This window comes from Pan paniscus, chromosome 22 (assembly GCF_029289425.2).
Source record: "Pan paniscus chromosome 22, NHGRI_mPanPan1-v2.0_pri, whole genome shotgun sequence".
Lineage (NCBI taxonomy): Eukaryota > Metazoa > Chordata > Mammalia > Primates > Hominidae > Pan > Pan paniscus.
This window is the reverse complement of record NC_073271.2, coordinates 35,468,229-35,478,173: the sequence shown is the minus strand read 5'-3', so window position 1 is coordinate 35,478,173 and position 9,945 is coordinate 35,468,229.

The following is a 9,945-nucleotide window of genomic DNA, read 5'->3' as shown; positions in this document are numbered from 1 at the left end:
GCTACTAGGGAGGCTGAGATGAGAGGCTCGCCTGAGCCTGGGAGGTCGAGGCTGCAGTGAGCTGTGATCACACCACTGGACTCCAGCCTGGGCGACAGAGTACAACTCTGGCTCATTATTATGAGCCAATTAAAATAATTATGCGGCTCGGCACAGTGGCTCAAGCCTGTAATCTCAGCACTTTGGGAAGCCGAGGCAGGTGGATCACCTAAGGTCAGGAGTTCGAGACCAGCCTGACCAACATGGCAAAACCCTGTCTCTATTAAAAATACAAAAATTAGCTGGGTGTGGTGGCGGGCACCTGTAGTCCCAGCTACTCAGGAGGCAGAAGAAGGAGAATCGCTTGAACCTGGGAGGCGGAGGTTGCAGTGAGTTGAGATCGCACCATTGCACTCCAGCCTGGGTGACAAGAGTGAAACTCTGTCAAGAAAGAAAGAGAGAAAGAGAAAAGAAAGAAAGAAAGAAAGAAAGAGAGAGACAAAGAAAGAAAGAAAGAGAAAGAAAGAGGGAAAGGAAAGGAAAGGAAAGAAAGAGAGAAAGAAAGAGAAAAAGAAGAAAAAGAAAAGAAAAGAAAGAGGCTGTGGTTCTACAAATTTCTGTGTCAAGAAAACATGTGAAGCATTCTGTAGTGGTAGAGTGAATTCCTTCCCTGAAAGGACTTATTGGTTAAGTGACTTCTGAACTGACCAAAACAAAGAGCAGGAGCCTGGCTCTCCTCCATAGCCTTCCCTTCCACCTGGATGGACCACGCAGCACGGCAGCCAGGCTCCTGGCTCCTCTCTCACTGGAGATTGAGATGGATTTAGAAGGAGAAACTGCCTCTTGAAAAGTGATGACAGGCCAAGCATGGTGGCTCATGCCTGTAATCCCAGTATTTTGGGAGGCCGAGGTGGGTAGATCACCTGAGGTCAGGAGTTCGAGACCAGCCTGATCAACATGGTGAAAACCCATCTCTCCTAAAAATACAAAAATTAGTCGGGCGTGGTGGCTCATGGCACACGCCTGTAATCCCAGCTACTCAAGAGGCTGAGGCAGTAGAATCACTTGAACCCAGGAGGCGGAGACTGCAGTGAGCCCAGATCGTGCTGTTGCACTCCAGCCTGAGCAACAGAGAGACTCAATCTCAAAAAACAAGAAAAAAAAAAGGAAAAGTGATGACAGCCCCGACCCCACTGGACCCCTTTCATCCGCCCCCAGTCTCTGCCTCTGGCTAAAGAGAAGTCCACTACCACACCCCACTGCCACCTATCTTCAGGAAAAGGATTACCTAATTCCTGGACAGTGGAGAACGCCTAACAAAAAAAAAAAAAACCGTGGAGCATGTCCTCAACTTTGCAGCAGTGGTGGGAGAGAAGCAGCAGCACCCGGGCTTCACAGGCAACCCAGTCTGAAGAACTCAACCCTCTCCTGTTGCTTCCTGTGAGCAGCACTTCACAAAAGCACCAACAATGGAAGGCGGAGACCCTCTTCCAACACATGGAAAGCAATGTGAGAGCCAGGGTGTTTCAGCGTGAGTCAATCTACATCCAGCACAGGTTAAGATAGTAAACAAAGCTCATAACAAGAACAAGACTGTTCATTTCTTAATGCTGCTGTAACATATTACCATGAACTCAGTGGCTTAACTTTATTATCTCACAGTTCTGGGAGAAAGATACCTGAAATGAGTCTTATTGGGCTAAAAATAAAAGCAAAGCTGAGTTCCTTCTGGTAGTTCACGGGATAATCCATTTCTTTGCTTTTTCCAGCTTCTAGAGGCTGCCTGCGTTCCTGGTCTTGCGTCCCTCTTCCTTGTCAAATCCAGCAGGCACAGTTCTCTGACTCCTGCTTCCATTGTTACATCTTCCCTGGCTCTCCTGCTTCCCTCTTTCACTCTAGAAGAATGTTTGTGATTATACTGGATCCATGTGGCTAAACCAAAATAATCTCTCCATTTAAAATTGTTAACTTAATTACATCTGCAAAGTCCATTTGCCACAAAAAGTAACATATTCACATGTGCTGGGGATTAGGTCGTGGACATGGTGGGGGGACAGTATTCTGCCTACTGTAAATACCATAATCATTTGTGAAAATGAACCAAGATGGCAGCAAGAGAAACTCCACAGAGAAGAAGCCTATTACTGGTTTATTAATGAACATGGTGTTGGTTGCCAGAGGAAAACCATAAGCTTCCAAGCACTACTGGAGAAATAACATCAGTTGCTTCCAATCAATCACTGTTAGATGGATCCAGGCACATGCCCCACCTCAGCCTGACCTGAGAATAGGGTAATTGGGACATATGTCAGAGGCTCAGGAGTCCCTAAAAAAATTTCAAATAGAGAATCTTTTTAAAATGTCTGAACACCTTTTATTGCACATAAAATGCACCTTAAAGTGGTCAAGATGGGAACCAAACATTGAAATCTGTGAGTTGAATAAATCCAGTGAAGAGTGTTGGCTTCAGCCAGAAATCAATATAAATCATGAAAATAAGTGGATTTTAAATTCCTGGTCAAGGCTGGGCACGGTAGCTCACGCCTGTAATCCCAATAGTTTGAGAGGGTTTTGAACCCAGGAGTTCAAAACCACACTGAGCAACATAGCAAGACTTCATCTCTACAATCAATTAATTCCTGGTCAATGTGATATGGGTATTCAACTCTTAAACCCCAACAGAAATGATGACCTAAAAACAGGTGCTGACTGGGGGCGATGGCTCACGCCTATAATCCCAGCACTTTGGGAGGCCGAGGTGGGTAGATCACCTGAGGCTGGGAGCTTGAGAGCAGCCTGGCCAACATGGTGAAACCCCGTCTCTACTAAAAATACAAAAAATAGCTGGGCATGTTGGCACACACCTGTAATCCCAGCTACTCGGGAGGCTGAGGCAGGAGAATCACTTGAACCCAGGAGGCAGAGGTTGCAGTGAGCCGAGATGGCACCATTGCACTCCAGCCTGGTGACAGAGTGCGACTCAGTCTCAAAAAAAAAAAAAAAAAAAGAATGTTTACTTACAATATAGGGAAGATTAAAAATGAAATTTGGAATCAATAGGCAAGTTCTAGACCTATTGCTCTGCATGCTAATTTACTTAGTGGTTATGCAAGCCAATCAGATAGTAGTGAATTCAGGCAAAAGAAGGAAAACCATTTGGAGAAGCACATATTTGGGGAAAATAGTGCTAGAATCATTATTACAATGAGAAACACAGTTCAGAGACTAGAGCCAACAAGGTTACATTATACCTTAAATAATCAAAGTTGTTGGCCAGGCATGATGGCTCATGCCTGTGATCCTAGCACTTTGGGAGGCCAAGGTGGCAGATCAACTGAGCCCAGGAGTATGAGACTAGCCTGGACAACCTGGCGAAACCTTGTCTCTACAAAAAAACAATTAGCTGAGCATGGTGACTCAAATCTGTAGTCCTAGCTACTCAGGTGGCTGAGGCACGAGGATCTCTTGAGCCCAGGAGGTTGAGGTTGCAGTGAGCTGTGATTGCACCACTACACTCCAGCCTGGGCAACAGAGCAAGACCCTGTCTCAAGAAAATAAAATAATTAAAGTTGTTTACCAATTCAGAAACAACTATACTGCTTATTCTGAGGAATATAATTCACAGAGGGAAAAAAGATCTTTACACAGACTTTAGAAGGTCTATCAGGAGAACAGCTATAGCTCTTTCTTCTTAAAAGACAGAGAACACAGAAAAGTTTCATTCCTTAATTCAAGACTTGAGTCAAGTAAAGCAGTGGAAGAAGAAAAAGAATACAGCAGGTCCAAACTGCTACCAACACCATCCAACTATCACACTAGACTGTCAAGTTAAAAAAAAAAAAAAATCACCCTGTAGAAAATAGAAATTGGGACCGGGCACAGTGGCTCACACCTGTAATCCTAACACTTTGGGAGGCCGAGGCAGGAGGATCACTTGAGTTCAGGAGCTCTAGACCAGCCTGGGCAACATAGTGAGACCCCCATCTCTACAAAACATACAAAAATTAGCTGGACATGGTGGCACATGTCTATAGTCCCAGCTACTCAGGAGGCTGAAGAGAGAAAATCATTTCAGCTTTGGAGACAGAGGCTGCAGTGAGCCAAGATCACGCCACTGCACTCCAGTCTGGGTGACAGAGCAAGACCCTGTCAAAAAAAAAAAAAAAAGGGGAAAGGGAAGTGGAGGGCAGGGGAGGGGACAGAAGTGGAGGGGAGGGGATAGAGATTGGGACAGTGTTACAAATGGATCTGAGCCCAGAGCAAAACTGTCAGAAAATGCAAATACCAATGAAAGCAGCAGCGGGGGCTTTTGTCAAACCACTTCTTGTTCAGAGCAGACAAGTACCAGGACTTCTGTCCTAATAATCTTTCTTTTTTTTTCTTTTCTTTTTTTTTTTTTTTTTTTTTTTTGAGATGGAGTTTCGCTCTTGTTGCCCAGGCTGGAGTGCAATGGCTTGGTATCGGCTCACTGAAACCTCTGCTTCCCGGGTTCAAGCGATTCTCCTGCCTCCGCCTCCTGAGTAGCTGGGATTACAGGGCACACCAACACACCCAGCTAATTTTTGTATTTTTGTAGAGACAGGGTTTCACCATGTTGGCCAGGCTGGTCTCGAACTCCTGACTTCAGGCGATCTGCCCGCCTCGGCTTCCCAAAGTGCTGGGATTATAGGTGTGAGCCGCCGCACCTGGCCAACAATCTTTCTTCGTCGGACTTCAGAGAGCCAGGCTAACAAGCCCTTCATCGGTGGCTTTTACATCAATTTTAAACCAATCATGACTGAGTTTGGAGAGCTGAAGTCTCTTCAGGGAGACTACATCTCAGTCAGAGACTCAAAGGAACATCAGCACTGACCAGCAGTGTGATCAGAACGGAGGGAAGCAGGGTCAGTTACTGAGGGCAGCAAACGCAAGGCAGATTCAAGAGAGCACATCCAGAAGGCAGCACTGAAATGCAAGGTGAAAATGAGCTTGCCTCAACTCATTCTAAAACCTGTGAAAACAGAGTGGACAGAGAGAAGAAGGAATTTAGTGGGAACTGAAACTTTCCCTATTCTTAGCATTATCCACTTGGTTTTACTAGATGACAATAATGATGATCATATTGATGATTACACACAGGTTGAATTACAGAGCAGACTGACCATCTTTCCCCCAGGAACTAGGATGCATCAGTATTCAGAGCGAATCAAGTAAAATCTGCAGTGTTTGTTTCAGTAGCTGACTGGCAGGAACTAAGCTCAGGCAATTCCTCACATGAACACGTTTTACAGCCATCGTATTGCTCAGTAGCTGCGAGACACCTACAGTCGTCCTGTATGTTGGCAGCCTGTTTGAGAATCCAGGATGGCTAACAATGAATGAAGAATTGGTGTCTTTTGGAATACTGCATTTTAGTATAGCTGAATTTTTAAGCCTTTGTGTGTGTGTATAGCTAATCTGAAAGAAAAACAGAATGTAATATGAACTATTTTGCTATGTTTAACTAGTTTTTGATTGTTGTTGTTTGCTAGAGACAGGGTCTCGACTTGTCACTCAGGCTGTAGTGCAGTGGTATCGCTATGGCTCACTGCAGCCTCGAACTCCTGGATTCATGCAATGCTCCCACCTCAGCCTCCCAAGTAGCTAGGACTACAGGTGTGCAGCACCACACCTGGCTAATTTTAGTGAGTTTTTTAAAAAGTGTGTATAAAAGATAATATTTAAGGTGATGGATATCTCAATAAACCTGCTTTAATCTTTAACACTATATGAATGTATCAAATGATCAAATGGATCCCCAAAATATGTACATCTATTATGTATCAATACAAAAGATTCCAGGCCAGGTGGGGTGGCTCAGGCCTGCAACCCAAACACTTTGAGAGGCCAAAGCAGGAGGACTGCTTGAGGCCAGAAGCTGGAGACCACTCTGGGCAACATAGAAAGACCCCCACCTTGGCCTGGCGCGGCGGCTCACGCCTGTAATCCCAGCACTTTGGGAGGCTGAAGCGGGCGGATCACAAGGTCAGGAGATCGAGACCATCCTGGCTAACACGGTGAAACCCCGTCTCCACTAAAAAATACATAAAAGCCAGGCGTGGTGGCGGGCGCCTGTAGTCCCAGCTACTCGGGAGGCTGAGGCAGGAGAATGGAGTGAACCCGGGAGGTGGAGCTTGCAGTGAGCCAAGATTGTGCCACTGCACTCCAGCCTGGGCGACAGAGCAAGACTCCGTCTCAAAAAAAAAAAAGAAAAAGAAAAAAAGAAAGACCCCCCATCTCTACAGTATAAAAGAATAAAATAAAAAGAGTCCAAGAAATAAATTAAATTATACATATAGAAGGGTTCTTGAAAGAACAAGAATTTAAATCTTTAAATAAAGTAAAATGTTATAAAATGGAAGTGTAGGCTGGGCACCGTGGCTCACGCCTATAATCCCAGCACTTTGGGAGGCTGAGGTGGGCGATCACCTGAGGTCGGGAGTTTGAGACCAGCCTGGCCAGCATGGTGAAACCCCGTCTCTACTAAAAATACAAAAATTAGCCGGGCGTGGTGGTGGGCACCTGTTATCCCAGCTGCTTGGGAGGCTGAGACAGGAGAATTGCTTGAAACCGGAAGGCAGAAGTTGCAGTGAGCCGAGATCGTGCCACTGCACTCCAGCTTGGTCAACAAGAGTGAAACTCTGTCTCAAAAATAAAAATAAAAATAAAAAAATAAAAAAAGAAGTTTAAAAACAAGCATTTATGCAACATTTTAAAATACAAATATTAAATTATCCTAAACGGCAGCACTATTTATATTGCTAGATGGTGTTGTGCGACATTGAATTATATGCTTTAAAATGGCTAATTGTATCTTCTATGAATTTCACCTCAGTTTGAAAAATATTGCTAAAACCAGATAACTTTTATTTATTTTTTATTTTTTGAGATGGAATCTCGCTCTGTTGCCCAGGCTGGAGTGCAGTGACATAATCTTGGCTCACTGCAACTTTCACCTCCCAGGTTCAAGTAATTCTCTTGCCTCAGCCTTCCAAGTAGCTGGGATTACAGGCACGTACCACCATGCCCTGTTAATTTTTGTATTTTTAGTAGAGATGGGGTTTCACCATGTTGGCCAGGCTGGTCTCGAACTCCTGACCTCAAGTCATCCACCCACCTCGGCCTCCCAAAGTGTTGGGATTACAGGCATGAGCCACCACACCCGGCCCCAGATAACCTTTAATATGTTTTTATTTTAGTCCGTATTTTACACCAAGGCCTTCTGATTAGGTAAAGTTCAATAAGTTAAAAATTAATCTTATTGTTATTAGTGCAGCCAACTTTATTTAGACCATAAATTTTCACAGGCTTAGCACTATGCCCAGAAATTTATCTCTAAATAAACTTTCATTTGCTTTTTAAATTTGTTTTTATTTTATGCCATGCCACCTTCCTTTTAAAAATAATTAAAATATTGAAAGTTTTTATTTTAAAATAGTTTCAAACTTGTAGAAAAGTTGTGGCCAGGCATATTGGCTCAAGCCTGTAATCCCAGCACCTTGGGAGGTGAAGCCAGGAGAATCACTTGAGCCCAGGACTTTGAGATCAGACTGAGCAGCATAGAGAGAGAGACCCTGTCTCTAAAAAATATTCTTTTTTCTTAATTAGCCAGGCATGGTGGTGCACACCTGTAGTCCCAGCGACTTGGGAAGCTGAGGTGGGAGGATTGCTTGAGCCCAGGAGCTCAAGGCTGCAATGAGTTGTGATTGCACCACTGCACTCCAGCCTGGGTGACAGAGCAAGACTCTGTCCCAAAATGGAAAGAAAGAAAGAAAAGTTGCAAAAAATAAAAATGGTGTCAAGAACATTCAATGTAGGCAGAGCTGGTGGTTCACACCTATAATCCAAGCACTTTGGGAAGCTAAGGTGAGAGGATCGCTTGAGGCCAGGAGTTCAAGACCAACCTAGGCAACATTGCAAGACCTTGTCTCAAAAAAAAAAAAAAAAAAAAATCCTTAACTTAGATTAACCTAGTTCATTTTACTTCATTTGCTCCTTCATGTTCTTTCTCTCCCTCTGTTAAGCAGAATACCATACACCAGTGTCAATCACTGAGAGAGAAACATCACACACTGATTACCAATCCCAAGGGAGGGCTCTAAACACCTCGTTAACTTCTGCTAAGATTCCTGCATTTGCTAGGAGATTTTGCACAAACCCAGCTGTCCGAGTATAAGTCCAGGGAGATAGAACACTTGCACAAGTCAGGCAAAGCAACTTTATTACTCCCAGAAAGGCGGCAAAAGCCAACAGAAGCCTAGGATCCACGGTGAGCTGGTCCCCAAGCCTCAAGAAAGGTGCATAGGACAGAGGAAGTCTCATCTGCACGAGCTCCACTTCACACTGCAGCTGAGGGACTCAGAAAGCACACCACCCCCCAACTCTGGGTTTTATACTCTGGCCAGGACTTGACTTAACTGATCACAAGTGTTGCAGGACATCTGTTCTAGGAGGATCGTGGAGAGAGCCTGGGTTGTTCCTCTTTATCTCAGGATGTTGCAATCTTGGTACATTCTGCCTGGGAACCGCAAGCAAGAAGGGGAGAGCTGGGTTGACCAAGGTTCTTTGGGGACTTGTTCTCTGTATCTCTCTCTCTCTCATTCTTTTCTCCTTCTCGCTCTCTCATTCTTTCTGTGTGTGTGTGTGTGTGTGTGTGTGTGTGTGTGTCACTAACAATGTACTCTTACATTATTTTTGGAGACAAGGTCTTGCTCTGTCACCCAGGCTGGAGTGCAGTGGCGCAATCTTGGCTCACTACAACCTCTGTCTCCCAGGTTCAAGCGATTCTCCTGCCTCAGCCTCCGAGTAGCTGGGGTTACAGGCATGCGCCACCACTCCCAGCTGATTTTTGTATTTTTAGTAGAGACGGGGTTACACCATGTTGGCAAGGCTGGTCTCAAACTCCTGACCTCAGGTGATTCACCCACCTCAGCCTCCCAAAGTGCTGGGATTACAGGTGTGAGTCACTTCGCCCGGCCTCTTACATAATTTGTCAACTTCTGTAATGTTAACATTAATACAATACTTTAATCTGCTATTTGTGTTCCAATTTTGTCAATTGACCGCATAATTTCCTTTGTAGCATTTTTCTCCTTCAGTATAAGATCTAGGGTTGGCCAGGAGTGGTGGCTCATGTCTGTAATCCCAGCACTTTGGGAGGTCAAGGCGGGTGGATCACCTGAGGTCAGGAGTTCGAGACCAGCCTGGCCAACACGGTGAAACCCCGTCTCTATGAAAAATACAAAAATGAGCTGGGCATGGTGGTGGACATCTGTAATCCCAGCTACATGGGAGGCTGAGGCAGGACACTCGCTTGAACCCAGGAGGCGGAGGTTGCAGTGAGCTGATATCGAGCCATTGCACTCCAGCCTAGGCAACGACAGCGAAACTCCATCTCAAAAACAAAAAAAGATCCAGGGTCAGGTATTTTATTTAATTTACATGTCTCTTTGGCCTCCTTTAATCTGAAACATTTCCATATCTTTTCTTTGTTTTTTATTATATTGACATTTTTGAAGATACAGTTCCCCTGCCTATAAAAAAAAAAAAAAAAAGGAAAAAAAAAAAGGTTTATGAGCCAGAGCAGTGGATGTGCCTGTAGTCCCAGTACTTGGGAGGCTGCAGTGAGAGGATTACTAGAGCTGAGGAGTTGGTGACCAGCCTCGGCAACATAGTGAGACCCCATCCCTAAAAAAAAAGTATTTTGAGAAACTGTTTTGCAAAGTAGTATAACATAGTTATACCTTTTTTTTTTGAGACGGAGTCTCACTCTGTCGCCAGGGTGGAGTGCAGTGGTGCGATCTCGGCTCACTGCAACCTCCACCTCCCAGGTTCAAGTGATTCTCCAGCCTCAGCCTCTCTAGTAGATGGGACTCGGAGAGATAATTTTTGTATTTTTGTAATTTTTGTATTTTTAGTAGAGATGGGGTTTCACCATGTTGGCCAGGA